The following is a 20,967-nucleotide window of genomic DNA, read 5'->3' as shown; positions in this document are numbered from 1 at the left end:
TGCAAGGGTACAAATAGTTTTTTTTTTTATTTTGCTAATAAATTCATCTTTATAGCTGTTTAAATAATATCCATTTTTTCTATTGTATAAGGATATTTTTACAAATTGGAAGGAAACTAAACTCTTATTTAGATCAAATTATTATTTCGTTTACCACAATGAACATTTTTTTATTATTATGTTTGTTAACAAAAATGCAAACAAACTGAAGAAAATGGAAGATCACTGATGTGAGACAAACATGCATCCTCATTTATTTTAATTCTTTTGTCAAATCTAAGTGTTATAGTGATATACTGAGAGTCTTGACATGGCCAGGTGATCAGTGGTATACTGAGAGTCTTGGCACGGCCAGGTGATCAGTGATATACTGAGAGTCTTGGCAGAGCCAGGTGATCAGCGATACAATGAGAGTCTTGGCACGGCCGGGTGATCAGCGATACACTGAGAGTCTTGGCATGATCAGGTGATCAGCGATACACTGAGAGTCTTGGCACGGCCGGGTGATCAGCGATACACTGAGAGTCTTGGCACGACCAGGTGATCAGCGATATACTGAGAGTCTTGGCACGGCCAGGTGATCAGCTATATACTGAGAGTCTTGGCACGGCCAGGTGATCAGCGATATACTGAGAGTCTTGGCACGGCCAGGTGATCAGCGACACACTGAGAGTCTTGGCACGGCCAGGTGATCAGCGACATATTGAGAGTCTTGGCACGGCCAGGTGATCAGCGACATACTGAGAGTCTTGGCACGGCCAGGTGATCAGCGACATACTGAGAGTCTTGCACGCCAGGTGATCAGCGACATACTGAGTCTTGGCACGCCAGATGATCAGCGACATACTGAGAGGCTTGGCGGTCAGGTGATCAGCGACATACTGAGAGGCTTGGCACGCCAGGTGATCAGTGATATACTGAGAGGCTTGGCACGGCCAGGTGATCAGTGATATACTGAGAGTCTTGGCACGGCCAAGTGATTAGAGTGCTGAACTTCCAATCTGTGGGTTGTGGATTTCAACCCTTGTCCCACTAAACATGGCACCATTTCATTTGTGTACTCTTGGTACACTTTCATCTGATTCTGAAATGAATAGAGTTTTGGGTCAGGCATTTGGTTAAAAACTTACTTTCTCCAGGAACATGATATTAGCATGATATCTTAAGAAGGAGTTTATATCATACCTTCTTAATGACAAGAAACCAATCTGAAATATAAACTTATCTCAGAACGGCTGCTTTGGGTATTAACTTTTATTGGTAAGAAGAGAAAAAGGTTTTGACCTTCCTAGGTCATCTTCAGGTTAATAAAAGTTTGCTGAATCTGCATGGCCATTGCTTTTTTAGCCAGTTTTGATTTCATGTTCTGCTGTCCCATTTACACAAGAAACACGGAAACATTTTCTAACTTGGTTGTTGACCAAACAAATTACAAAGAAGTTTTAATTTTCCACAGAGAACCATGTTCTTACTACTGACCATACTAAGAAGAAGTTCAAGATTTTCTTATGAATGAATAATAGCAACAGATGTTTATATGTTTACGTATATGTTCAGAGAACAAACATGATAATAAAAAATGTTAATTGTGGTAAGCAAAATAATAATTTGAGGAAAGCCTTCCATGAACTCCTTCTCTCTCAAACACACAAGGGAGGTAAATGATGAATTAATTATAAAATATTTGAAACGTCTATAAACAAACATGTATGTATAAAACAAGAACAATGAACAACTACTGTTTTATATGGTTTTAATGTATATGAAGAGTGAAACAATGAATTGGAAAATAAGCTAAAAGGATTAATATGACACAAGTCATAGAAAAGTCATAAGTATAGAAAACTTACACTAACATCTGTTGCACTTTCACTAACAGTTATGTCACAATAAACCTGCAGCATTAGATTCTGTTAAAATAATATGTCTGTATATTTGATATGTCTGCAATAGTACAGTATTTAATGACAAATAAATTTGAAACATTCACCAAAATTCAGGCTAAACTACTTACATAGTACCTGCATAATAAAACCAAACCTACCATGAAACAAGTTTAACAAAAGTTCTCGTTTAAAGAAATGCCAACACTTGCATCAAAAATACTGCTGTGAGAATCTCCAATAAAGTCTGATGAAACCACCTAAACAGTGTACGAGAAAAAAAAAATCACCAAAGTGTTTATTGTTCATTTTTGAAATATAGGAATCAATTTTAGATTTTCATATTCTAGTACATATTTTATTCTTATACAATGTTTATTAAAATCTTAAACAATAATAATTGTGTTTGGAATACAGTACAATTATAAAACTGTTTTTCCTGTTTATTAAGGAAATAAACAACAACAAAATTAGTCTAAAACTTTGTTTAGGATGTGATAAAATTATATTTTAAAATAAATACATACATGTGATGAACCTATTATGAACTGATATCTTTAATTAAAATTAATGACAAGGTGTTAATTTTGTGACATAATATTCATGGAAAATACGTAAGGTACAACATAAATTGTAGGCACTGTTTTATCTGAAGCCCAAAAGAAACGGAGGTAATTTAGCCAATTTATTCGTAAGTGGGTAGGTGTTGTTTTTATAGCAAAGCTGCATTGGGCTATCTGCTGTGTCCATCAAAAGAAATTCAACACTTGATTTTAAGTGTTGTAAATCCTAAGACTTACTGCTGTTCCAGCAGGGAACCATAAGTGAGTAGAACAAGACATATTTGCATATAATTGAATATAAAATGAATTAGATGCTTTAACAGTTTTATTTTTGATGTAACTGTATTTGTTTTCTGAATCACATCATCTAATTATGACTCACAATAAAGTCTGCAACAAGTATTAAAATTATATAATTATTTTTTCAAATACTTCAATAAAAGAAACATTTTCAAGTACTTTGGTAAATAAAATTATTTTCTACTCTAAAAGAAAAGACTTGTTAAACTTTAATGCACATGATGACCATAGGTTTTATGGCAAAGTTTTTCTTATCTAAATGAATTGCTATTTCATAATTTGGAAACACAACTCTGCCATATAATACACAACATTTAAAATATAAATAAATAAAAAAATTCTAAATAAATCTTACTTCACTCATATCCCATTATGGTGTATTGTAAAAGTGGATTTAGAGGTGTGGAATGTTTTACCTTAGAACTTGGACCATCAACAGTTTTCTGGGTTGCTGTTATGGTGCAAACTGTGGTCTTCATTGTCAAACTTAAAACAGTTTAACTAGACACATAAAAATATTTATTAAGGGAACGGTATTTTTAGTTTGACAGCAAGTTGGACATTTCTTAACAATAAGTGATTCTGTTAACAATCAGTTTCTACAAACAAATTTAATTTTATATAAATTTTTTATAAAGTTCAACCTCACTTTCCATTTAAAACTATCAAATCAAAATAAATTTTAGGAACTGTTTTCACAAAGTGGTTTAAGTACATAAGAGTAGAATTAGTCTGGTAATTTCAACCTTTCTAAATACACTTGAATATTTTAAAACCACAAACTGTAAAAATATAACTTTTTTTTTCTGATGGTTTTCATTATGTATAATTTTATTTTCATACAACTAACTAAGAAAATAAATATATATATATATATATATATATAAACATATTCATGTACACCTGTGGTAACATTGGAAATTCAGAATCCTATTTAATATCAAAGAAAATGTATAAGTATTAAAAGCTATAAACTTTTCTATATGACAAACTTTAGTAACCAAATGATTTGCAACAACTAGGACCTAATTATTAATTACGGCATTATTTGAATAAGAACTTATTTTTTCTTGGAATGTTTGTAGAAGACACTATGTTTGTGATTGGTATCACAGCTGGGTTGATAAGAAACAAAGTAGGCCTGGCATGGCCAAGCGCGTAAGACGTGCGACTCGTAATCCGAGGGTCGCGGGTTCGCGCCCGCGTCGCGCTAAACATGCTCGCCCTCCCAGCCGTGGGGGTGTATAATGTGACGGTCAATCCCACTATTCGTTGGTAAAAGAGTAGCCCAAGAGTTGGCGGTGGGTAGTGATGACTAGCTGCCTTCCCTCTAGTCTTACACTGCTAAATTAGGGACGGCTAGCACAGATAGCCCTCGAGTAGCTTTGTGCGAAATTCCAAAAACAAACCAAAAAAACAAACAAGAAACAAAGTAGTTCTGTATATAATATGGAAGGTTTTGTTTATAATATTATGTTTTTAGTGGCAGGTTTTGTTTCTAGCGTGCTTTGTTAGTGAAAGGTTTTGACTGTAGCTTACAGGTTTAACATTATTAATTTGTTATACTGTTATGATTACAACTTATACATAAAACCTACAGTTTAAGGCTATTAATTTGTTATATTGTTATGATTACAACTTATAAATAAAACCTACAGTTCAAGGCTATTAATGGGTTACATTGTTATGATTACAACTGATGAATAAAACTTACAGTTTGAGGCTGTTAATCAATACATTGTATAATGTATAATGAGTACAAGCAATATATAATTCTTACAGTTTAAATTTCTTAATGAATATTTTCTAAGTTAAACACTTTGTGTTAACGATAATATCGTCATAAATTTTCTCAAGGTTTCATTATTATTACTTAAAATTTGATTTCGTAATTCCCATAATTTGAGCCATGAATATTTAAAAGGTTCTTATCGACCTGTTGGAAGTTAGAGTATTAAAAATTCCATGCATGATTTTTTATAAATCATCAAAAATCCTAGATATCGAAAGAAACATCGTATTTGATTTTGTCATCATGTGGATCGGTAATTTAATAGAAGTGATTTCTTTTGTAAGTATGAAATAAACCTATAATTCAGAAAATCTTGGCTACTTGTCGTAGCAAAAAGGCTTAATTGAAGTTAATATACCGGTTTGTGTGATCGACATGATTCTCACATGGTTTGAGAATCCTTTGGAGACATCACAGTAATTATAACTTGACACAAACAAAGCGTGAGGACCGAACTCATGGCCGCTGATTACTTCAACAATGTAACAATGTACAACAATGTTGTAAATCAACAATGAATTAATTCATTATTGGATTTTGTTTTTTCAAATGACCATCAACCTTCAGACGTTAACTAGTAGAGGCAGTTTGTGTTTATATTATTGATCGTAACGACAGTGGATAGTGTTGATTAGAATAATGTTTAATATACTAGTTTATTTGTAAATATAATGTACGAGTCAGTTAATGGCTCTCGTGTTTGTTTTGTTGTTAACTGCATAGCTTTACAATTGATTACTCGCACAGGGCAAACGACAGGAATCGAAAACCCAATCTTAGTATCTCACGACTACCGTTGAACCACAGGGCTTTTATTCGTTATGTCTCCAAAATTAAATTTTTTTATCCCTTGGTCTGCACGATCAAACACAACCTTTAAACATATAAGACTGACAAAAATATTTATTAACAATAGGGGTAACGAACATGGAATATATGAGAAGCATTATTTATGGTACAGGTTACTAGATTGTTGTATGTATAAAAATATTTCAATATACAAAATAATATTTATTTTGTTTGGAATGATTTATAATTTGGTCATTACAAATATGTGTTTCAAAATATAAAACAGATCTGATTATGTTTCTATGTATTATACTTCCAACATCATCATAAAGTTGATATCTAACACCAGTTTTCACTGAATTACTTAAATCCTTGACCAGTAGACCTAATGTCAATTTTTAACTGAATTATATATCCTTATGGCAATTAGTCTTAATGTCAGTTTTAACTGAATTATATATCCTCGTGGCCAGTAGTCCTAAGGCCAGTCGTAACTGAATTATTTATCTTCTTGAGTAGTAGTCTCAAGGCCAGTTTCAACTGAATTATCTATCCTCTTGACCAGTAGTCCTAAGGTCAGTTTTAACTGAATTATCTATCCTCTTGACCAGTATTCCTAAGGCCAGTTATAATTGAATTATCTATCCTCTTGACCAGTAGCCCTAAGGCCAGTTATAACTGAATTATCTATTCTCTTGTCCAGTAGTTCTAAGACCAGTTGTAACTGAGTTGTCTATCGTCTCGACCAATAGTTTTAAGGCCAGTTATAACTGATTTATCTATCCTATTGACCAGTAGTCCTAAGGCCAGTTATAACTGAATTATCTATCCTCTTGACCAGTATTCCTAAGGCCAGTTATAACTGAATTATCTATCCTCTTGACCAGTAGTCCTAAGGCCAGTTATAACTGAATTATCTATTCTCTTGTCCAGTAGTTCTAAGGCCAGTTGTAACTGAGTTGTCTATCGTCTCGACCAATAGTTTTAAAGCCAGTTATAACTGAATTATCTATCCTATTGACCAGTAGTCCTAAGGCCAGTTATAACTGAATTGTCTATCCTCTTGAACAGTATTCCTAAGGTCAGTTGTAACTAAATTATCTATCCTCTTGAACAGTAGTTCTAAGGCTAGTTTTAACTGAATTACCTATCCTATTGATCAGTAGGTTTAAGATCAGTTGTAACTGAGTTGTCTATCGTCTCGACCAATAGTTTTAAGGCCAGTTATAACTGAATTATCTATCCTATTGACCAGTAGTCCTAAGGTCAGTTTTAACTGAACTATCTATCCTATTGACCAGTAGTTCTAAGGCCAGTTTTAACTGAATTACCAATCCAATTGATCAGTAGTTTCAAGATTATTTGTAACTGAATGATCTATCCCATTGACCAATAGATTTAATGCCAGTTTTAACTGAATTATCTAACCTATTTTTTCAATCTGGATATTTAGATTTTGTATTTTTAGGAATAAGTTTTAGATATTATGTGCAGAAAGTGTTAGCCGATATGTGGCTGTAATGAAGGTCAGTTAGCTCATTATACTCATTCTTAAAAATGGTTCAGTTTTTTTCTTGAGCAGAAAACAACCAATGGGTTATGTGCGGTGTGCCCATCGTGTTATCCTAATTATTATCGTATGAACCCACAAGAGTACTGCCGAGTAACTGGGAACAAACATAATTAAGAGAAAATTAGAAAGTAAAAAATGTCGATATCTTCTTTGCTTTGGGAGTAGTTTATCTTCGCTATGTTGTTGAAAGGAATAGAATGCCAGGTATAAGCGTTAAAGCCTTTTAGATTTTCTTTGGTCTACCAGTGGACTAAAAATAAACAAGTCATAGACATACATACGTACATATATGTGTGTGTGTGTGTGTGTATAAACATTTAATATGTAGCTAAGCCTAATTTATTCAGCTTAATCAAGTAAAGCTTTAATTCTAAGCAGTAATGTTTATGAGCAATAATTAACTGCTAGCTTTCAGCCAATAACACGACACGGTTTTGACTCTTTATGTTATCACTCACCAGGTTTCTGACTATTTATGTTATCACTCACCAGGTTTTTGAATCTTTATGCTATCACTCACCAGGTTTCACAGGTTTATGCTGTCACTCTTAAGGTTTTGACTCTTTATGTTATCACTCACCAGGTTTTTGGATCTTTATGTTATCACTCACCAGGTTTTTGACTCTTTTTGTTATCACTCACCAGGTTTTTAAATCTTTATGTTATCACTCACCAGGTTTTTGACTCTTTATGCTGTCACTCACCAGGTTTTTGACTCTTTATGTTATCACTCACTAGGATTTTTATTATTTATGCTATCACTCACCAGGTTTTTGGATCTTTATGTTATCACTCACCAGGTTTTTGAATCTTTATGTTATCACTCACCAGGTTTTTGGATCTTTATGTTATCACTCACCAGGTTTTTGACTCTTTATGTTATCACTCACCTGGTTTTTGGATCTTTATGTTATCACTCACCAGGTTTTTGGATCTTTATGTTATCACTCACCAGGTTTTTGGATCTTTATGTTATCACTCACCAGGTTTTTGGATCTTTATGTTATCACTCACCAGGTTTTTGACTCTTTATGTTATCACTCACCTGGTTTTTGGATCTTTATGTTATCACTCACCTGGTTTTTGGATCTTTATGTTATCACTCACCTGGTTTTTAATCTTTATGTTATCACTCACGATGCTTTTGACTCTTTATGTTGTCACTCACCAGGTTTTTGACTCTTTATGTTATCATTCACCAGGTTTTTGACTCTATGTTATCACTCACCAGGTTTTTGACTCTTTATGTTATCACTCACCAGGTTTCTGACTATTTATGCTGTCACTCACCAGGTTTTTGAATCTTTATGTCATCACCTCTCAGAGTGTTGACCTTACGCTACATATTGTAATGAATATAGGTTACAATATATCAATATTGATACAGACATTTTTTTGTACTTTGACAAGTGATAATAAAACAAACCAAATATAGATTAATTTGCCAAACATAATCTGCTGACCTTAACAGAAATAACCGTCTCCTTGGGAAACTGTAAACAATTGGACCTTTAGAATGTAAAACTCTTCGTAGAACATGCTACTTTATTGTTTATAAGCTGAAATATACATTCCATTATTACTAAACTTTAACACTAACTTTTCGTTAAGCCTTTTCTTTCTTATTTTTTAACCTTTGTTCTTCATTATTGTCAAAGCAAGATAATAGACCATATCAGTGGAAGGATTCTGCAGGGACAGATTGCATTTAGTCAGAGATTCTGCAAGGACTGATTGCATTTAGTCAGGAAAATTAAAAATGTAACAAGGTGAGAAACTTTAAAACAACTTGTATTATCGGTTTAACTTCTTAAGAAACTAGTCTGTAAAGTAGACTGCACAACAGGTTTATACAATGTATAAACTATGTCTGGTATAGAGTTTGTAAAATAAAAACAATGATGAAATTTATTAATACTTCATTGAAGCCTTATCCTATACCTGTGTCCTTCTTGGAACAACATACAACAGGGGAAAAATCGATTTATGTAGGAACGTTGTTAGAATTTCTCTGTTTGAAATTTTCTCTTTCTTTGATTTCACAGCTGAGTTTCTACTGACTTCTTAAGTTACAAACATCGTGAAAGCTGCAGATTCCATTAATCCTTTATAACACTCCTCCCCCCAAACTCCAGTGGCTCAATAGTAAGTTTGGTTTATTTTAAATTTTGACCAAATCTACTCGAGAGCTATCTACAATAGTTGTTCCTAATTTATCAGTAAGAGACTAGAAGAACACCACTCACTGCCAACCTTTGGCCTCCGTTTTTATCAACGGGTAGTTGGATTGACCATAATGTTACAACGCCTTTACAGCTTAAAGGTCAAGCGCTCTAACCACCAAGCTATGCTAAGATTTCCAACCGTATGATCTTATACTTACGATGCTAAAAATCTGGTTTACGTATCCTTTGTGAGCCAAGCACATACAGCTCATTGTTTAGCTTTGTGGAGAACAAAAACCGACCAATCATTAGAAGAAAAAAAAACAGCAAAAATAAAACGTAACACTAACTATCTGATTTTCTTTTAAATAAATAAAAACATTAATAAGTTAAACCAACCAAACAGAAGACAACTGTTCTATCCTCGATTTATCTATAGATTGGTAAGTCTTCAGATTGGAATCAGGGATTCGATTCGTCTCGGTTGACTCAGCAGATAGATTGATGTGACTTTGTTATAAAACACACACACACACTGTAGTTTCCTGTTACAGTTTATGAAACATGATGACCAGTTACAAAAAATTCGGTTTACACTTGAAAAGGGGGAACATTTTTGAATTATGGGAAACTTTTTAAAGAAACAACGAATTAGGAAGTTGTAAAAAATCACAGCTTATACAATGGTTAGGATTAAAACTTTCTTTTTGTGCTATAAAACAAAATAACTTAAATATTTTACTGATTCCGAAACCCCTGGAAAAAAGCTTCTCCTTCGATAGGGTTACTGAAGTGTCTGTATTAAAGGAATGTTAGTGTTAGGATTAAAGAAAAGTTGAAAATGATATATTTATTATAACAAAGATCGATATAATTTCCGTATTGTGGCTCCTATAGAATCATATATCACTTATAATCCCAATGATTTGTTTGTTTGTTTGGAATTTCGCACAAAGCTACTCGAGGGCTATCTGTGCTAGCCGTCCCTAATTTAGCAGTGTAAGACTAGAGGGAAGGCAGCCAGCCAGTCATCACCACCAACCGCCAAATATTGGGCTACTCTTTTGCCAACGAATAGTAGGATGGGTCGTAAATTATAACGCCCCCATGCCTGAAAAGCCGAGCATGTTTGGTGCGACGGGGATTCGAACCCGCGACCCTCAGATTACGAGTCGAACGCCTAAACCTACCTGGCCATGCCGGGCCGCAATCACAATGAACTTAGGTTTGTGAACATAATTCCAACACTAAAGTAGTTAACAAAAGGGAAAAGATAATAGTTAAAGAAATAACTGTTTTAACAACAATATTTTGGTAGATATAGGTTAAATTGTTTCTTCAAGAACAGCAGTATATATTAATGATATAAATATGTAGAACAATTATGCAATTCTAGATAGTCTTTCAAAATATGTAGTGCTTGTTGGAGAGATTTACACGTTTTTATAATAAAGTTAGCAAACAAAAGGGAATCCTCAATAATCGCGGCTGTATTTAGATATCAAATCGGCCAACAAATGCAACTATGAGATAAAAGCTTGTATTTGGAAAAAAGAACCGAAGAAATCAGAACCATTTTGCGAGCCGTTATGTTGCGGCTAAAAATTACCTTTACCCTTTTTCATGTACTTGACTCAAAGAAGCAAAAAGGCGAAACACCAATTAAAAGTTATTTTATAGTCAACTAGAGTCTAAACGTCGTTTTTTTGTGACTTTATTGTCACAATTATGGATTGATATTTATTAAAAGTAAATAACTCTTACCTGGCTGTTTTTACCATGATTAACCTAAGTGTTACCAACATGCTGCAGAAACTTGGAACGTGATATAATGTAGGATTAACCTTTCACCAAACTCATCAATAAAAAAATAAAGATATGTAGTGAAATAGCATGAAAAAGCCCTCTTTTGACAATGCTCTTAACTTTGATTTTTTTTTCTTTACCGCTAGTTTCATTAGAAGACAGCCAATAGGAAATTTCTCGAGAAACATAAAATATTGTGTCACGACTTACTGCGAAGCAACATTTTTCTGCTTAAAGTTTTCTACGGAGCTTCTTAAGGGCTGATAAGCTGAAAATGAGAATAGAATTTAGAATTAAAAATTCAAGCTGGAATAAGTAATACAGAAGCCGTTAAAACTTCGGAAATATAAAGTATGTGTTGAACAGGATGAATATCGTGTACAAATGAAATCTAATCCATTTATATTTTCTTTAAACAATGTTTGTTTGTTTGGGAATTTCGCACAAAGCTACTCGAGGGCTATCTGTGCTAGCCGTCCCTAATTTAGCAGTCTAAGAGTCAGTGTAGAGGGAAGGCAGCTAGTCATCACCACCACCGCCAACTCTTGGGCTACTCTTTTACCAACGAATAGTTGGATTGACCGTCACATTATATACCCCCACGGCTGGGAGGGCGAATATCTTTTGCGCGACGCGGGCGCGAACCCGCGGATTACGAGTCGCACGCCTTACGCGCTAGGCCATGCCGGGTCACTCTTAAAACAAGGAAATACATCTTTCACAATTTGTTTCTATTTTATTCACTACATAAAATGTTATCACATTCGAGAGAATGTTAAAAATCATAGCCTCTTTCTGTGTGGAATATACAAGAATTATTTGTTCCAACTATTAATAAACATTAGACAACTGTGTTGTACAGAAAACCCATCGATTTTAAATAGGAAATCGAAAATTAAATCACAAAATTATCGACTTGTTAATCGGCATATGTGTGTAAACATAGAAAACTAGAAAACACTAGTTACATATCATATACTACTACAGATGATATTAGTTACATGTCATATACTTGTACAGATGACATTGTTTACATATTATACACTACTACAGATGATATTCGTTACATATTATATACTACTGCATATGATACTAGTTACATATTATATACTACTACAGATGATATTAGTTACATGCTAAATACTATTATAAACTAAACTAAACTAACGTGGCAGGGGTTCAGTTTAGAGAAAGAGAAATCAGAAGAGTTCTCTCTCCAACTGGGGTGTTCAGGAACTTTGTAGTTCCTCTTCGTCCCTATACGTGAGAAATGTTTTAAAATATCCATGGAATTTTTACTTTATTTTTACATTTCAAAAAATATTTGTGAGTGAGAGGAAGGACGGGAGAACTGGACGAAAGCAGCGAAAGTGAAGTGAGCCAGACCTTGGCTCGAGGATGGAGAACCCTGGCGGCTGGCGAATTGGTTTTTAAAATTTACTGTAATTGATTAGATACCCTTGACTAGGTAAACGGCCCTTTTCAGAATGAGGCTGGGACCTACAGGTCCGATGCCAGAGATTTTGCTGTGGGGGGAAACGGGAGTACCCCGAGAAAACCCACTTTCACGGCCTGGGCGCCGAATAATCTACCCAGACCGTGCCCGGAAGTAGCTGGGAAAGAAAAAGAAAAGAAAAAAAACTCACAAAATTAAAAAAACAAACAAAAAAAACACAAAAAAACCAAAAAAACTGATGAACTACGTTGATGGTGTACGTGAAAACTGTTAGCTGCAGTCTTGTAGATCGGGTGGCAACTTCATCATGAACTTGTTTCCACACTTGAAGCCCATTGGTGCAACTGAGAAACGTGGTCTTGGTGGTGGAACTACTGGCTGTTCTTCGGTGAGTTGTTCTTCGCTGGTCTGTGATGCTTTGTTTCTTCTCGAGATTTTGGTTTGAGTTTTCTGCGTGGAGGTAGATTGTTTTTCAGTTTTACTGTCGCGTCGATGGTTATCTTCGTAATGGTTTGAGTCTGGCTGGTTGTTGAGTTCTGTGGAACTAGGATTGAAGTCTGGCAGGAACTGTCCTTTTCTTTCTTGAACTACTGGAACTTGCGTGTTTTACAACAATGGTGTTATCTTCTTCTGAGTCGGGTTGTCTGAATCCGTCTTCGTGTTTCTTCTAATACGGTCTGGACTCGGCGGTATTTTGGTATTTTCCTGTTGGAAGATTTCCGTTGGTTGTTTGCGATATCTGGGTGCTTGGTTTGAACCATTCTTGAGTGGTCGTCGATGTGGGCGTTCGGCTCTAAATGAAATATATGATAATAGCAGCCATCTCGTAAAATACAGTCGGCACTGTACTTCGATGTTGTCACTATCTTCATGAAGTGTGTGTGATGATTACTGTTCTTAGAATAAATTCGATGAACTGCGTATACCTTAGCTTGTATTTGGGGTTCTATGGTTTGTCTAATTTCTTCTGGTTGAATTGATGGGTCGACGCCCCTGAGGAATACAGAATAAAGATTGACTGGACTTTTCGTTGGGGAACAACTTACTTTAAATTCAGTGTTCCATGGCTGGCACAGATAGGTTTGGTCTGCAGTAGTGGCTGGTTGGATGAGGATTCTTCCCCGGCGTAAAATACGGGTCCTGGACGGTTCGATGGTTGCCACAGGCTTGGCTCGGGCGATCAACGTGGCGACTTGGTACGGCGTGAGGTTCGGCGGTAAGCCGTCGACGATTACAGGCGGCACTAACGGCCTGACTGGCGAGGATGAACATCTCGTTCTGAATAGCATATTGGCACGTCTGACTTGCTCGGTGGCTAGCTCAGGTCTCCCAAAATATTATAGATGATATGAGTTACATATTATATACTACTACATATGATATTAGTTGCATGTTATATACTATTACAGATGATATTAGTTACATATTACACACGACTACAGATGATATTAGTTACAAATTATTTACTACTAGAGATGATATTACTTACGTATCATATACTACTACATGTGATATTAGTTACATATAATGTACTACAACAGATGATATTAGTTACAGATTAAATGCTATTACTGATGATATTAGTTACGTGTTATATTCTAGTACAGATGATATTAGATACATATTATACATGACTACAGATTATATTAGTTACATTTTATATACTACAAGAGATGATATTAGTTACGTATTATATACTACTGCAGATGATATAACGTTCGTATTATATACTACTACAGATGATATTAGTTACATATTATATACTACTACAGATGATATTAGTTACGTAGTATATACTACTACAGGTAATATTAGATACATATTATATAATACTACAGATGATATTATTGACATGTCATATACTCGATCATATGACATTAGATATTGTACACTACTACAGATGATATTAGTTACATATTATATACTACTACAGATGATATTAGTCACATATTATATAGTACTACAGATAATATTAGTTACATGATATATACCACTACATATGATATTAGTTACATATTATACATTCCAACAAATGATATTAGTTACATATTATATACTGCTACAGATGATATTAGTTACTTTTTATATACTAGTACAAATGATATGAGTTACATATTATATACTACGACAGACAATATTAGTTACATATTATATACTACTGCAGATGATATTAGTTATGTATTATATACTACTACAGATAATATTAGATACATATTATATAATACTACAGATGATATTTGTGACATGTCATATACTCGTACAGATGACAATAGTTACATGTTATATACTAGTACAGATGATATTAGTTACATATTATATACTACTAGAGATGATATTAGTTACGTATTATATACTACTACAAATGATATTAGTTACATATAATATACTACTACAGATGATATTAGTTACATATTATATAGTAATGCAGATGATATTAGTTATGTATTATATACTACTACAGATAATATTAGATACATATTATATAATACTACAGATGATATTAGTGACATGTCATATACTCATACAGATGACATTAGTTACATATTATACACTACTACAGATGATATTAGTCACATGTTAGATACTACTACAGATGATATTAGTTGCATGTTATATACTACTAGAGATGATATTAGTACCATATTATATACTACCACAAATCCTATTCGTGACGTATTATATACTACTACAGATGATATAAGTTACATATTAAATACTACTACAGATGATATTAGTTACATATTATATACTACTACAGATGATATTAGTAACATATTATATACCACTACAGATCATATTAGTTGCATGTTATATACTACTACAGATGATATTAGTAACATATTATATACTACTACAGATGATATTAGTAACATTTTATATTCTACTAGAGATGGTATTAGTTACATGTTATATACTACTACAGATGATAATAGTTACATGTTATATACTAGTACAGATGATATTAGTTACATATTATATACTACTACAGATGATATTAGTTACATATTATATACTACTGTAGGTGATACTAGTTACATATTATATACTATTACAAATGATATTAGTTACATATTATATACTACTACAGATGACATTAGCTACATGTTATATACTAGTACAGATGTTATTAGTTACATATTATATACTACTAGAGATGATATTAGTTACGTATTATATACTACTACAAATGATATTAGTTACATATTATATACTACTACAGATGATATTAGTTACATATTATATACTACTGCAGATGATATTAGTTAAGTATTAGATACTACTACAGATGATATTAGTTGCATGTTATATACTACTACAGATGATATTAGTAACATATTATATACTACTACAGATCATATTAGTTGCATGTTATATACTACTACAGATGATATTAGTTGCATGTTGTATACTACTACAGATGATATTAGTAACATTTTATATACTTCTACAGATGATATTAGTTACATATTATATACTACAACAGATGATATTAGTTCCATATTACATACTACTAGAGATGATATTAGTTACATGTTATATACTAGTACAGATGATATTAGTTATATATTATATACTACTACAAATTATATTAGTTACATATTATATACTACTACAGATGATATTAGTTACACATTATATACTACTGCAGATGATATTAATTACATATTATGTACTACTACAGATGACATGAGCTAGATATTATATACTACTACAGATGATATTAGCTACATAATATACACCACTAAAGATGATATTAGCTACATAATATACACCACTAAAGATGATATTAGTTATATATTATATACTACAAGAGATGATATTAGTTACGTATTATATACTACTACAGATGATATTAGTTGCATGTTATATACTACTACAGATGATATTAGTAACATATTATACACTACTAGAGATCATATTAGTTACAAATTATATACTACTACAGATGATATTAGTTGCATGTTATATATTACTACAGATGATATTAGTTACATATTATATACAACTACATATGATATTAGTTACATATTATATACTACTACAGATGATATCAGTTGCATTTTATATACTACTACAGATGATATTAGTGACATATTATATACTACTAGAGATGATATTAGTTACATGTTATATACCACTACAGATGATAATAGTTACATGTTGTATAGTAGTACAGATGATATTAGTTACACATTATACACTACTACAAATAATATTAGTTACATATTATATACTACTACAGATGATATTAGTTACCTATTATATAATACCACAGGTGATATTAGTTACAGGTCATATACTAGTAGAGATGACATTAGTTGCATATTATACACTACTACAGATGATATTAGTTACATATTATATACTACTACAGATGATATTAGTTACATATTATTTTTTTACTACAGATGATATTAGTTACATATTATATACTACTGCAGATGATATTAGTTAAGTATTATATACTACTACAGATTATATTAGTTGCATGTTATATACTACTACAGATGATATTAGTAACATATTATATACTACTACAGATCATATAAGTTGCATGTTATATACTACTAGAGATGATATTCGTTACATATTATACACTACTACAGATGATATAAGTTACATATTATACACTACTACAGAGGATATGAGTTACGTTATATACTAGTACAGATGATATTAGTCACATATTATATACTACTAGAGATGATACTAAATACATGTTATATACCACTACAGATGATAATATTTACATGTTGTATAGTAGTACAGATGATATTAGTTACATATTATACACTACTACAAATAATATTAGTTACATATTATATACTACAACAGATGATATTAGTTACATATTATATACTACTGCAGATGATATTAGTTAAGTATTATATACTACTACAGATTATATTAGTTGCATGTTATATACTACTACGTATGATATTAGTAACATTATATACTACTACAGATAATATTCGTTACATCTTCTATACTAGTACAGATGATATTAGTCACATATTATATACTACTGTACATGATATTAGTTACATATTATATACTGCTAGAGATGAAATTAGTTACGTATTATATATTACTACATATGATACTAGTTACATATTATATACTACTGCAAATGATATTACTTACGTATTATATACTACTACAGATGATACTAGTTACATATTATGTACTACAACAGATGATATTAGTTACATGTTATATACTACAACAGATGATATTAGTTACATATTATATACTACTGTAGATGATATCAGTTACATATATTTTATACTACTGTAGATGATATTAGGTACATATTATATACTACTGTAAATGATACTAGTTACATATTATATACTACTACAGATGATATTAGTTACATATTATATACTACTACAGATGATATTAGTTACATATTATATACTACTACAGATGATATTAGTTACATATTATATACTACTACAAATGATATTAGCTACATAATATACACCACTAAAGATGATATTAGTTATATATTATATACTACAAGAGATGATATTAGTTACGTATTATATACTACTACAGATGATATTAGTAACATATTATATACTACTAGAGATCATATTAGTTACAAATTATATACTACTAGAGATGATATTAGTTGCATGTTATATACCACTACATATGATATTAGTTACAGGTCATATACTAGTAGAGATGACATTAGTTGCATATTATACACTACTATAGATGATATTAGTTACATATTATATAATACTACAGATGATATTAGTTACATATTATATACTACAAAAGATTATATTAGTTCCATATTACATACTACTAGAGATGATATTAGTTACATCTTATATACTACTACAGATGATATTAGTTACATGTTATAAACTAGTACAGATGATATTAGTTACATATTATACACTACTACAAATAATATTAGTTACATATTATATACTACAACAGATGATATTAGTTACATATTATATACTACTGCAGATGATATTAGTTACATATTATATACTACTAGAGATGATATTAGTTACATTTTATATACTACTTGAGATAATATCAGTTACATATCATATGTTACTACACATGATATTAGTTACATATTATATACCACTACAGATAATATTCGTTACATCTTCTATACTAGTACAGATGATATTGATACGTTACATATTGTAACACTACTACAGATGATATTAGTTACATATACATATACTACTACAGACAGATGATATTAATTACGTTATATACTAGTACAGATGATATATTAGTCATAATATTATATACTACTGTACATATTGGTTACATTATTATATACTACTTACAGATGATATTAGTTACATTATTATATATTACTACTAGATACAGATACCTAGTTACATATTATATACTACTACAAGATGATACATTAGTTACATATTATATACTACTACAGATGATATTAGTTTTACATATTATGTACCTACTACAGATGATATTAGTTACATGTTATATACTACTACAGATGATGTTAGTTACATATTATATACTACTGGCAGATGATTATTGGCAGGTGCATTATTGTAATACTACTGTAAGATGATATTAGTTACATATTATGCATACTACTACAGATGATATTAGTTACATATTATATACTCACTGTAGATGATATTAGTTACATATTATATAAACTACTACAGATGATACATGAGTTACATATTATATACTTACTACAGATGATATTAGTTACATAACATGGGACTACTAGATGAAAGTGGTTATTAGTAACATATTATACACCAAGAGATGATATTAGTTTTACATTATTTATATACTACTACACTGATATTAGTTAGCCATGTTATATACTACTACAGATGATATTAGTAGTATTATATACTACTAGAGATCATTGCAGTTACAAACATTATATACTACTACAGATGATGATATTAGTTGCACGTTATATATTACGCTACAGATGATATTAGTTACATATTATATACTACTACTAATGATATTAGTTACATATTATATACACCACTACAGATGATATTAGTTACATATTATATACTACTACAGATGATATTAGTTACATATTATATACTACTGCAGATGATATTAGTTACATATTATATACTACTACAGATGATATTAGTTACATATTATATACTACTACAGATGATATCAGTTACATATCATATACTAACTACAGATGATATTAGTTACATATTATATACTACTACAGATGATATTAGTTACATATTATATACTACTACAGATGATATTAGTTACATGTTATATACAATCTACAGATGATATCAGTTACATTTTATATACTACTACAGATGATATTAGTGACATAAGTATACAATGACACTTGAGATGATAATAGTTACATATTATATACAGATGATATTAGTTACAGAATTATATGCTATTATTGATGAGTATTGGTTACATATTATATGCTACTACAGATGATATTGGTTACATATTATATGGTACCACTAGATGATATTAGTTACATAATATATATACTACTGTAGATGATATTAGTTACATGTTATATACTACTGTAAACAGTACTAGTTACATATTATGCTTTACTACAGATGATATTGGTTACATATTATATACTACCTACAGATGATATTAGTTACATATTATATACTACTACAGATGATTTATGAACTAGATATTATATACTACTACTAGATGATATTAGTTGCATACATTATATACTACTAAAGATGATATTAGTTATATATTATATGTACTACAAGAGATGATGTGGTTACGTGTTATTATATATATACTACTACAGATGATATTAGTTGCATGTTATATACTACTACAGATGATATTAGTAACATATTATACTACTACTAGAGATGATATTAGTTACATAATTATATAGCTACTATTAGATGTATTATTAGTTAACATATTGTATATATTACTACAGATGATATTAGTTACATATTTATATACTACTACTAATGATATTAGTTACATAATATACACTACTAGAGATGATATTAGTTACATATTATATACTACTACAGATGATATTAGTTACATATTATAAGCAATACTACTACAGATGATATTAGTTACAGAAATTACATATTACTACAGATGATATTGGTTACATACATATATACTACTACAGATGATATTAGTTACATATCATATACATTACTACAGATGATATTAGGTATACATATTATATACTAGTACAGATGATATTATTTACATATCATATACTACTACATATGATATTAATTTTTGTATTATATACAACTACAGATGATATTAGTTACATATTATATACTACTACAGATGATATTAGTTACATATTATATACTACTACAGATAGTTGCATTTTATATACTACTACAGATGATATTAGTTACGTATTATATACTACTATGTGATGATATTGGTTACATTATTATATACTACTACGATGATGATATACTAGTTACATATTATATACTACTACAGATGATATTAGTTACATATTATATACCACTACAGATGATATTAGTTACATATTTTATACTACTGTAGATGATATTAGATACATGTTATATACTACTGTAAATGATACTAGTTACATATTATATACTACTATAGATGATATTAGTT

General features: G+C 31.1%; 1 protein-coding gene across 1 annotated transcript in view; it reads left to right on the top strand.

Annotated features, from left to right (window-relative positions):
• The first annotated feature begins 13,284 nt into the window (after positions 1–13,284).
• The window catches only part of LOC143228210 (transient receptor potential-gamma protein-like), a 39,665-nt gene continuing 31,982 nt past the window's right edge, over positions 13,285–20,967 (top strand). Inside the window, 1 exon segment of the mRNA XM_076459514.1 lies at positions 13,285–13,651. The gene's annotated coding sequence lies outside the window, so the exon portion shown is untranslated.

Source organism: Tachypleus tridentatus, chromosome 10 (genome assembly GCF_004210375.1).
Source record: "Tachypleus tridentatus isolate NWPU-2018 chromosome 10, ASM421037v1, whole genome shotgun sequence".
NCBI lineage: Eukaryota > Metazoa > Arthropoda > Merostomata > Xiphosura > Limulidae > Tachypleus > Tachypleus tridentatus.
This window is presented reverse-complemented; position numbering and strand designations above follow the sequence as displayed.